The 12,596-nt window shown below is 40.9% G+C and overlaps 1 protein-coding gene across 1 annotated transcript in view; it reads left to right on the top strand.

The window, feature by feature from the left end:
* Nucleotides 1-12,596, top strand: part of LOC115258105 (ras-related protein Rap1) — a 112,546-nt gene that overhangs the window by 85,624 nt on the left and 14,326 nt on the right. The gene's annotated exons all lie outside the window — the stretch shown is intronic.

The raw sequence follows: 12,596 nt of genomic DNA, 5'->3' as shown, positions 1-12,596 counted from the left end.
TTTCCACGTGAAAACAATAATAAATCCTATCGCGCGTCTCCACCTGACCAGGAAGCAGAAACCTTTAATGCATTCCACACAGAAATGAACAGAACGCAATGCTTTGCTTAACATAGACGTACTTGAGAAGGTATCGTGAGATCAAGTTTCCTCTATAACCTTTTGATTTTGAATCATTTCATGCAGACTGTCGCGCTATTATTCAGTTCACGCGTGAAGCAAGCAAACGATTATCCACGTCAGACGGTCGCTCAATCTTTATTCTCAAAACATAATCTAAGGTATGCGCACAGCAAATTATGGCCAAAGAAAATCAAGCAGTAATAATTCATTCCAACTTGTTCCCAAACCAAAAGCAATTCATCGTAAAAAAGCATTAATTTACTTTAAATCAACATCAAGACATTGCTGTTTTGACTTGTTATATCCGTCATCTCGAGTTTTGAGCTTGAGTCCTTCCGTAAAGTTTTGCACAGTACCTTCGACCGCATGCCAAGAAATTTTTACCACCTTTGTGTCAAAATCAATCTTATTTTTCGATGAAAGCTGTCGTTCTAGACATTTTTTGAAGCTTCCAATTCACGGTTACTCAATATTTTTCAATTGGGTTGAGTTTTGAAGTGTATGAGATTTTACGTTTTTTGGAAAAATGCAGTACAATTTCTACATAGTTTTCTGCATACAAACGCAAGCATTCTCCGCCAAAAACAGGGGACAAAAATCAATTCAAATCAATACACAATATCTAAGCTTTTGAATAAGGGGTGCCAGCCATTTTTCCTGACACTTTCCGTAGTGAAAAAGATGATTTGCTGTAGGTACATGTATTTCTAAAAGTTCGGTTTTTCAAACCACAAATTCATATTGTTGACCAAACTATGTATTTCTTGCCAAACTTCGATTTTTTCTTGCTCTTAAGTTGATCTGCAACCTTTCCAGGTTGTAATGATGTATAGAACCGAATACTTGAAAGCTAACTTAGGTCTGCGGGGACGGTCGCTTTAATGTACATTGTCAGATTTTCAGCACGTTTGTGCAAAAACTTTTCGAGGACTTCTTGTTCCCTTGACTCTATTTTAAACACAATGTCAAAATATATCCCGAAGTAAATATTTTTCAATTCCTTACACAATAAGCTTTCATTTGCGCCAGAGATTGCCACGATTCGTTGAAAATAGAGAAATTTCTATCCAAAATGCGGTGGCTAGATTTTGCTGTGTGCATACCTTACTCTATATAAAAATCTGCAGATTAGGAGTCAATACCATTACCTGAAGTAACGGGCTATACAAAGTGGTTCGAATACATAATATAAAAAAAATATCTACAACTATCAGAATTATATTATCTTACTAATTCGTGTTATTTTACATTTAACATTCTTTGAATTTTCACATTAAAATAATAGCATGAAACGAACTCATATATTTACGTGCCTCCATCCATCTCTGCAACGCTGGTAATCTGGAATTCCCGTCGAACGAAAAACAAACAGATAAGAACAAAACCAAGCGCACAAAAGCGACTCTTCTGCTGAATAAGCACACTATGGTCACATCCTAACTATCGCAGTTTCTAAGTAGCTTGAACTTATCTTCGTACGACAAAATTCGCACATATCGAAATGTGCAGAGCCTGGCACCGTATCAATGGTGGCGGCTTCAAGAACTCGTGCTTTCTTCCAGGTGGTTGGTATTTTCAGTGTGTGAGTGTTGGTGATCTCCTTTTTTAGGCGAGAATGGTGCATGCTACGTCAGGTTGCAATGCAATGTAGTGAAGGGGAGTAAAGTGATGATTGCAATCGCTCGCCCACGGCAGACAGCATATATAGGGTAAAAGCACTAGACTTCACCTCCCAAGAATTCTCCTCTTATCTTCACGACTTCATTTTACTCTACCATTGCGTCTGCACAAATTCATGCAGATGTCCGAGTGTTTTTGGGAAACGATTGTTTGACACAGGGTTCACGTAGGTCAGGGGCTCCCAACCTTTTTGAGGTGGCGACCCCCTTTAAGAATTAACAAAACATCTGCGGCCCAATGAAAAGTTTTAGAAAAAAAAATATAAATTAAATCAACGAAACCGAGTTTTTCTTTACTTAGACAGAAATTTACTGTGGGAGGTATTTTGTGACGACGTGGGAGGGATTTTGGGCGATCAATGATACGTTTTTTTTTATTTGACATTCACATTTCGTAAACAATGATGTCATGTACATTCAGTTTGAGTCGTAGCTGAAAAATAGCTGAAGTAGGTGTTTAGAATAGATCGGCATCAACATTTCAAAAGGGCGTAACTGCTTTTACAACCAATTACTTCTCACAGAGCTGTGCATCGTATATCATTCATCTTACGCATTTCACATCCATTAAACGAAAGAGGAGGATTTTATCTTTCTATTTGTGCTAGTGGATTGCTCGGGAGGGATGAGATACGGTCCACAGCTTTGATTGCAAAAGCAGTTACGCCCTTTTGAAATGTTGGTTCCGAGATGAAAGGAAGTGAGGGGATAGATCGTGTGTTGATTATTCTGAAATTGATGCGGCACAGCTCTCCGGCTGCATAACTACGGCGTTTGATCGATTGACACTGTGCTGTGAAGTTGCTAGGAAAAGAAAAAGTTTCTCAGCCCGTTTCTGGTATTAGCGATGTCTCTTTCCTTTCTTCCAACGCTCGCCACATTTGTTTCGCTGTCCATTTGTCTCGAACCATCTCCAGGCAATCATCTCCGAGTGAACCAATCAGCATCGACTTTGCCTTCTGGTCCGTTTTGCACAAGTTCACGCGGATGTCGGAGAGTTTTGGGTTATGATTCTGTGGCAGAGGGTTCACACATTGATGCGTGAATGCCAGACGTAAAGCGTATAAGATTTGTATATTCACATGTGATAGGGTTTCGAAGGAAGTTCGTGGGGCAATATCAGGCTGGATTTATGGGCGAACGCGCTACAATGGACCAGATGTTCGCCATCCGCCAGGTGTTGCAGAAATGCCGCGAATACAACGTGCCCACACATCACTTGCCATCGATTTCAAATCGGCGTATGACACAATCGATCAAAAACAGCTATGGCAGATTATGCACGAATACGGATTCCCGGATAAACTGATACGATTGATCAAGGCGACAATGGATCGAGTGATGTGCGTAGTTCGAGTATCAGGGACACTCTCGAGTCCCTTCGAATCTCGCAGAGGGTTACGGCAAGGTGATGGTCTTTCGTGCTTGCTGTTCAACATTGCTTTAGAAGGTGTAATAAGGAGAGCGGGGTTAAACACGAGTGGAACGATTTTCACGAAGTCCGTTCAGCTGATTGGTTTTGCTGATGATATTGATATTATTGCTCGTAAATTTGAGACGATGGCGGAAACGTACATCCGACTAAAGAGTGAAGCCAGGCGAATCGGATTAGTCATCAATGTGTCGAAGACAAAGTACATGATGGCAAAGGGCTCCAGGGAGGAATCATCGCACCCGTCACCTCGAATTTATATCGACGGTGATGAAATCGAGGCGGTTGAAGAATTCGTGTACTTGGGCTCACTGGTGACCGCCGACAACGACACCAGCAGAGAAATTCAGAGGCGCATTGTGGCAGGAAATCGTGCTTACTTTGGACTCCGCAAAACTCTACGATCGAATAAAGTTCGCCGTAACACGAAGTTAACTATCTACAAAACGCTGATTAGACCGGTCGTCCTCTATGGGCACGAAACATGGACCCTACGTGCAGAGGACCAACGCGCCCTTGGAGTTTTCGAATGGAAGGTGTTGCGTACCATCTACGGCGGAGTGCAGATGGAAGACGGAACTTGGAGAAGGCGAATGAACCACGAGCTGCATCAGCTGCTGAGAGATCCAACCGCGAAAATCGGGAGGCTACGGTGGCCGGGCCACGTCATCAGGATGTCAGATATCGGACTAAAATGGTTCTCGAGAGTCATCCGACCGGTAAATACAAGAAGACGTGGAGCGCAGCGAGCTAGGTGGGTCGACCAAGTGGAGGACGATCTGCGAACCCTACGCAGAGTGCGGAGCTGGAGACAAACAGCCATGGACCGAGTGGAATGGAGATGGCTACTATGTACAGCAGAGGCCACCCCGGCCTTAGCCTGATCGGTAAGGTAAGGTAAGGGTTTCGAACTACTTGGGCACCCGCGTCAATTTCCGGCATCTCACAGCAAAACAAATCAAAATATCACTTGCCGCATATTTTCCAAACCCTCTTCCGTGGGTAATCATCTCCCGCAACATTTCCGCAACGGGATCCACAGTCAATTAGCTACACATTCACTCTGAAGCCGCACAAGTGATCAAAACAATTATCACACACAGGCGAGTGCAACTTCGTCAGCACAAAAATGGGTGCCGAAGTGATTTCCCATTTGATTTTGCTGGAAGTTCGGCACTGGTGCCGAGATTTGGCGCTGGACTAGGAGCAGTGAACTCGTTCAAAATCAACTTTCCGGCAGAAAATCTTCACAACAATCACTGTTAACAACAAGTTCACGCAATAAGGTATCTGATTCAGATTGAGGACAAACGTCCTGAAATCCCGCTTCAACAATGCATGAGAACTTCAGACGCACAAATCTCAAGAAGCAAACTTCAAACAACAGTGCATATGTTTATTCTGTGCTTGCTCACTTGTAATAAGCTTAAAATAAGAAGATCAGCTGTACTGGGTTTGTTTACAAAGAGATTTGTGCGCTCAAAATCGTGAGTAAGTGCCAAAGTCGGCCATTTTGGGATTCTAACAAGTCTGTCCTTAAAGAAGTGGACGAAAACGGTCGTTTCGTTGTGAATTTAGGTAATGCACAATTTTGATTACCTGTGGTGCCGGGAATGGGGTCAAAAACCCTATGTAGAAAACAGGGTGAAAGTTGAGAGAAATGTACAAATTGTATACTTAGCATAAAATGTAGAAAAAACAGGAAGGGCCAGGGATTGACCCTATTTTCTTCTGTCTACGAAATGTTTCGTTCTAACATTTCGCTCCCTGTCCGTACACGGTGCTTCATTTACCGTTATTATCAAAAAAAATATACCATCAAAACCTGAAACGCCATTCTCTTTCTTTATCATTCCTACACCTCTGGACAAATTTTTAAAAAAATCGTTAGACGAAATTTTGAGTTACGCCCTTTTAAAGGGCCTAACCCCTAAAAAATCAGGGTTTCCATAGAAAAACATCATATTTCATAACGGAAGCATGCTTCTGCCAACAGAATTTGAAACGCCATTCCCTTTCTTTATCATTCCTACACCTCTGGACAAATTTTTAAAAAAATCGTTAGAGGAAATTTTGAGTTACGCCCTTTTAAAGGGCCTAACCCCTAAATAATCGAGGTTTCTATAGAAAAACGTCATATTTCATAACAGAAGTATGCTTCTGCCATCAAAACCTGAAACGCCATTCTCTTTCTTTATCATTCCTACACTTCTGAACAAATTTTTAAAATAATTGTTAGACGAAATTCTGAGTTAGGCCCTTTTAAAGGGTCTAACCCCTTAAAAATCAGGGTTACTATAGAAAATCATCGTATTTCATAATAAAAGCATGCCTTGAAGTCCCAAATAATAAAACGTATCATAAATAATGCTACAATTTGATACTATGCGCTAGTATTGGCTATTTGTATAAAAATTGGCCATTACGCTAATATAAGGGAAGTATTTTCAAACATGTAAGAAGCAATCATGTTTGTATCAATTGCCATTCATAGCGTGGGACGTAAGTTTTTTGTATTGCTTTTTTTATAGACAAAACAAGCGATGACATGCGCCTTTGTCATTCGTTAGTTTTATTGGTGAATGCCGTTTTCAATTAATAAACATACAAAAAAGGATTGACTATTGAGATGATCAATTGTAATGATAGTTCTATATTTAACTGCTAAACTACGTTACCGAAGAATAAACATGATTAAATGAAACTAAGTTTAATAATAATTCTACTATAAGTACTTTTGACCTTCAAATGGGCGTAACTTGAGAATTTGACCAACATTATTTTTGAAATACATTTTATGGGTGTGCAATAACTATATAAGTGAATAAGTAAATGAACTGTCGTTTATGTTTTTCATTGTATATTGTTCTGGCTATAATAGTAAATGAAGCCAGCAACGTCCGTATCCTACAGGTTAAAGAATACTTCCCTTATACTGGCGTTATGGCTTATTTTTATACAAAATGCCGTCAATATTCCCGAGCAAAGTCTGACAGCAAATTGGAAACAAATTTTGATGATGATTAACCTGGGCGTGTAGAATGCGATGGATCTCTTCAGTCGAGTCAAGTACAAGACACTGAAGACGACCTTACAGTTGAGGTCGAAATACGTATCAGTCAAAGGGTGCAAATTCTTAGTGGAATTCAAAGGAACAGTACTTAACGCGATTTTCTTTTTATTTACAAATTTTGATGTTGTGATATTGCAAATTTTGATAACTCAGGTTGTTGTCGATTTGGTCGTTTTAACGGTTAAAACATCAAAAATGAGAGCAGAAAAATGTTCCTGTAACAACAAGTTGAAAACAATTCCTGCTATCAGTGATAACAAATTGATAACTGTTTTTGCTATCAGTACGAAAAAATGGATAAATCGTTAAATATAGGGTTTTTTTTAATTGATATCAAATCCTAAATACCATAAGATAATTACACTTATGGTTTATTCCTGGAGTTATTATACAAGATTGCCTAGAAGTTATGAAATAACTTAAAAACTTATTTTTTAAATAGTTAGAAGTGACAGCAAAACGAAATCTAAGCTTGAAATCAAATTTAGTCAAGACCAACTGATATCAAAATGTGATATCAATTTGCTGTTGAATACAAATCGAGTTTTCAATATTATGTTTTTCTATAGAAACCCTGATTTTTTAGGGGTTAGGCCCTTTGAAAAGGCGTAATTCAAAATTTCGTCTAACGATTATTTTAAAAATTCCAGAGGTGTAGGAATGATAAAGAAAGAGAATGACGTTTCAAATTTTGTTCGCAAAAGCATGCTTCCGTTATGAAATATGATGTTTTTCTATAGAGACCCTGATTTTTTAGGGGTTTTGGCCCTTTAAAAGGGCGTAATTCAAAATTTCGTCTAACGATTTTTTTTTTATTTGTCCAGGGGTGTAGGAATGATAAAGAAAGAGAATGGCGTTTCAAATTTTGTTGGCAGAAGCATGCTTCCGTTATGAAATATGATGTTTTTCTATAGAAACCTCGATTTTTTAGGGGTTAGGCCCTTTAAAAGGGCGTAACTCAAAATTTCGTCTAACGTTTATTTTAAAAATGTATCAGAGGTGTAGGAATGATAAAGAAAGAGAATGGCGTTTCAAATTTTGTTGACAGAAGCATGCTTCCGTTATGAAAAGTGATGTTTTTCTATAGAAACTCTGTTTTTTAGGGGTTAGGCCCTTTAAAAGGGCGTAACTCAAAATTTCGTCTAACGATTTTTTTTAAAAATTGTCCAGAGGTGTAGGAATGATAAAGAAAGAGAATGGCGTTTCAGGTTTTGATGGTATATTTTTTTTGATAATAACGGTAAATGAAGCACCGTGCGTACTTTTCAACCGATTGACTGAGTTACGAGTTGTACCAAATCTCCCACAATGTGTACCCGATTTGATTACCGGTTCTCCAAATCCTCTTAATCCAGTAGACGAGGTTCTCGTAAATTGCTTGGCTCAAATGTAAACACTTTTAAAAGATGTCGAGCTCCCGAAGGATCCTACTGGAATTCCACCGCCTACATCGCATGATGATACTGCCCCTGTTTTCCTATGCAAATATATTCAACACTCCTCTCGATGTTCATTCATACTGCTCTGCCCTCCAGGCAGGCGGACCACCCCCATTAGAACCTTATAACGGGAGGGAAAAAATGCCACTCGCCGAACGGACATTCTCAAATCGCACTAAATGATTCTGTGTCGTAGTGAGGACGGTCATCTGTGCGGTGCGATTTTCCCACAAGTACTACTTCCCCTCAGTTCCCCCTCCTCTGTACGGGAAACACCCGCAACATGTCGCCAGCAGCAGCAGAAAAAGAGCGGATAACCTGTTGCTCGTCTTCCGTGCACCCGTGTCGGTTGTTGGTTGTATCATTACCGAATTAATGAAGCCATTCATTCTCCGGGAGATGACAGCAGCTGTGCTCCCGCCGTCGTCGTCGTCGTCGTCACCGTTGTTTTACATGGAGGCGTGGGCGTGGGCTGCAGGCTAGTAGACGTCGTAGGAGGGGCGGCTTTAATGGGCACTTCAAACTTTTAATCCCGGGTTTGTGTGTTGGGACGTGCGGTGGCATTTGGCGACGACATGAGAGACTGATGGAATCCCAGCGAAGGATCCTAATGATGGATGGATGGATGGATGGATGGGGTGAAAGCTCTTGATCGGGGTCGAGCACGTGGTTCTGATGACGAACTCAATTTCCCTCGGAGTAATTGCTATGTCAAGATATTATTGGGACTAAAAATAAATCTGTCGCTTCCCATGACGGTATCCAAATTCATTTCGTAAAAAGCGCAGAGAAATGAAAATAAATGAAGAAGGAAGTGAAAATTAATACACGTTTTGTGGGAAAATCGATAGCTCTCCCACTTGTATGATAGATGGATGTCACCCAGAAAGCAGTTCTTCGAAACTGAAGCAACTTTAATTGGAAACAACTTTGTGTCACCCACTTAATCAAAATTTAGAAAATTGATGGCATTATACTATGATGATGGTGTGGCAAATCCTACCTTAGATCACCTCAGTACCAAGACCTCTAGTATGTGCCTCTAGGTCTATATTTGCCTCTCCTCCAAAAGTAGGCAACGTACACTGAGGATACTGTTCGTATGTTTTTCATAGTTTACATCTTATGAATCAGTTATTTTTATTTTTTTTCATCATTTCATAGTTCTCGTATGCTTTTCATACTTTGAAATGCGAAATCCATAAGACTTGTCGTATGAAAAATCTCATAAGAAGCATCGTATGAAAATCATAAGATGTGTTATGAAACACCGTTGCTAAAAAGCAACAAAACTTTTATTGGCTTCTAACCACTTCAATTTCCGAAGCGTCGATGGGCGTATGAGTAAAGCACGCACTCGCGAACCTTGACGTTCCTAGTTCGATTCCAGGTTTCGATTTTTTTTAATTTGTGCAAAATATTTCATAAAAATATGTATGGTAGTCATACGATATAGTTTCAGTTTTTATACGTTGTCGGTATGATTTTCATACGTGAGTTTTATGGAATTTATACAGTAACAGTATGACAATAATAGTTGGCGCTTTGAATCCAAAATCATAGTTCGTTACTATGATTTTCGCAAGAAATTCTTGTGGCAAAAAATCATAGTTGATTCGTATGATTTTCGGAGTTGCAGTATCCTCAGTGTACTTATCACCCGTAACGTGGGTAGATCACCTTAGAATGGTGCGTTGCGGTGTAAGATCTACCAAATCAAATTTTGATCTTGATATTTACCGTATTAATAAATATATTCCAAGATCAAAGTTTGGTGCTTTTTTTTGTGTTTTGTAGTTAGTTTTGTTTCAATGTACTGCTAATCAACATTTTATTTCAGCAGGTTTGAGGTAAATTAATCGTATGATATAAATAATTTTGTAAAAATATGCAACTGTGGCGAGCGTATCACTAATATGTAGCTTATTTGACGTACGATGTAAATATTATTTTATATTTCAGATTATCAACCGAAGAATCTGGTAATTCAACCAAATGCCATCAAGACGACGAGGAATCCAGGATGAATCGGGCAGACAACGGATTCGAAGAAGACTGACAATGGTGTGCCTGAACGTTGACCAAGCGTATCCTCTGGAGTTTGCCCTTCCACTAACAACATCCAAATTCCCGTGACACCTAGGCCTGAGAGATCGTAGAGTTGTCTACATTTTTCATAGGTGTCCAAAACTAACCATCCTTTCCCATTCCTTAGCAGTCGCAAGGACGTGGCCAGGACAGTGCTCGACCATTGGAGGATTGCGTCAGTCTTGTCTAAGAGTCAGATTCCTAATTAACTAAGTAAGAGTTCTTACTACTGAAAAACGCTTTTGGATCATATCAAAACTATTATATGTATTCGTTTGTATTCTAGCCATCGCTAGAACCAGAAACGATTTGAATAAATCGTTTCCTTTCCTTCCAACCTCCACAGTACAGTAGTGTCAATCTATCATGTAACTCCTACACGTTATGCAACATGCGAATTGTGCCATATTATCTTCAGAGTAATCAACAATCTTTCACGCTTTACGTCTGGCATTCACGCACCAATGTGTGAACCCTCTGCCACACAACCGTGTGCACGAACTTGTGCAGATGCAGTGGTATATACCGTCTGCTATGGATAAAAAGACAATTCACACCGTCTTCAGCCAGAGGCTGCACAGACTGAACACATTACTTGCACTAGACAACGGCAACACACAGAACACTCAGTGGTCCAGTGATGATTTTTTCGTTTGACGAAAAGTTTCCACCGACTGGAGCGGGAATCGAACCCACACTCCGTGGCTTACGATACGCCTAGGCGACTGTCGCCGCTAACCGCACAGCCACGAAGCCCAAGTGTTTACAATCATTATTACGCTCCCTTTCCCCATGTTGATCTGCAACCTGACACTCATACACTCACAAACTGTAGATGCCTGTTAGTTCCAAGTAGCCATCTCATTGTGTGAGTACTTACTTTTACTTGATACTTGATGGGCTACAACTCGTACCGGTGAGTCTACGCCGAATGAAGTATCCGCCTCCACTGGCCTCGGTCCTGGGCCAATCGCTTCCAGTCGCCCTGAACGTTTAGAGTCCTTTGGTCCTCCTCAACTGCAAAAAGCTAACGTGTGCGCGGCCTTCCACGAAGCCGACGACCCCTTCCTGGTTCTCTGCTGAATATAATTTTAGCTTGTCGTTCCTCCGGCATACGAGCTACGTGTCCAGCCCACCGCAGCCTGCCGTGTTGTATTCACTTCACTACATTTTTTTATATAGGGTATTAGTTCCCTTATTAAACATGTGGCTCCCATTTTCATCCCACGAAAAACAAAGAATTGAAGCGCTGTTTGTTTTGTTATTTATTTTTGTATTTTTTGTTAGAAGTGAGCACCCATGAAAACAAAAAGAACGGAGTCAATCGGTGCCGTAATCGCTTGTTTTCGAATAGGATGAAAATGGGAGCATGAGATTACTGATGGCACACATACGTACAATTCGTAGTTCATGCGACGCCGCCAGATGCCGTCGTCCAGCTTACCGCCGAGTATTGTTCTTAGCACTTTACGTTCGAAGACTTCAAAGGCTCTCCGATCAACTTCTTTCAACGTCCACGTTTCATGACCGTACAAAGCGACCGGGAGAATCGGAGACTTGTACAACGCGAGTTTTGTCTTCGTTTGCAGCCTGCGGGACCTCAGTACTAGTTATGGTTAATCCCATAAGGAATGCATGTAAATAGTGCGAAGTGGAACCCAAATTAACAAATGTGTCCATAACTGGTACAGGGTACCTATCATTGGCACACGCCGTAATAAATACTATAACTAGTTTTGGACCCGTTTCTTTATTTTTCCTGTAAAGTATGGAAACTAATCAATCATTTAACATATCGATGACGTTCGACGGTCTTCTTCTTATTTTTGTAGAAATAGTTCTTCTTAGGTAGTGCGATAACTGGTACAGGCACCCTACCAAAATAAATAAATTCATCCACAACTTCAAACTTTTCCCCACCTAGCACCACTTCGTCACCACTACCACGGCCGGACCGACGTTGAACACCAGCAATCATGTACTTTGTGGTGTTAATCGTAAGTCCAATCCTCGCAGTCTCCCTCTTAAAAGATGGGAACGCCTCTTCCACGGCCCGACGGTCGATTCTGATGATGTCGATATCGTCCGCGAAGCCCAGGAGTATATGCGACGTCGTGACAATGGTTCCGCTCCTGTGCACACCAGCTCTCCTTATCGCTCCTTCCAGTGCTATGTTGAACAGTAAATTCGAAAGAGCATCGCCCTGCTTCAGTCCGTCAAAGGTTACGAACGATGACAAAATTTCATCCGCAACCCGTACACTTGATTTCGATCCGTCAAGCTTCGCACGGATCAGACTAATCTGCTTCGCCGGAAATCCATGTTTGATCATAATCTGCCATAGCTCGTTTCTCTTCACGGAATCGTACGCCGCCTTGAAATCAATAAACAGATGATGGGTCTGCAAGTTGTACTACCGAAATTTATCGAGAATCTACCGCAGGGTGAACATCTGGTCCGTCGTTGATCGACCCTCACGAAATCCTGCCTGATATTCGCCGACGAAGGACTCCTCAATCGGCCTCAGCCTGTGGAACAGAACTCCGGACAAAATTATGTACGCTGAATTGAGAAGTGTTATTCCTCTGTAATTCGCGCACTCCAGTTGATGTCCTTTCTTGAAAAGAGGGCAAATGAAACCATCCAACCAACTAGCAGGCAATTCTTCCTCCTCCCATATCTTCAATATGATAAGGTGTAAGAGTTGATACAGCTGCTCACTACCGTGCTTGAGAAGCTCGGTCGGGAGTTCGTCCTTCCCA

This window comes from Aedes albopictus, chromosome 3 (assembly GCF_035046485.1).
Source record: "Aedes albopictus strain Foshan chromosome 3, AalbF5, whole genome shotgun sequence".
NCBI classification, from domain to species: Eukaryota; Metazoa; Arthropoda; class Insecta; order Diptera; family Culicidae; genus Aedes; species Aedes albopictus.
Note: the sequence above shows the minus strand (reverse complement) of the source record. Positions and strands in the feature narration are given on the sequence as shown.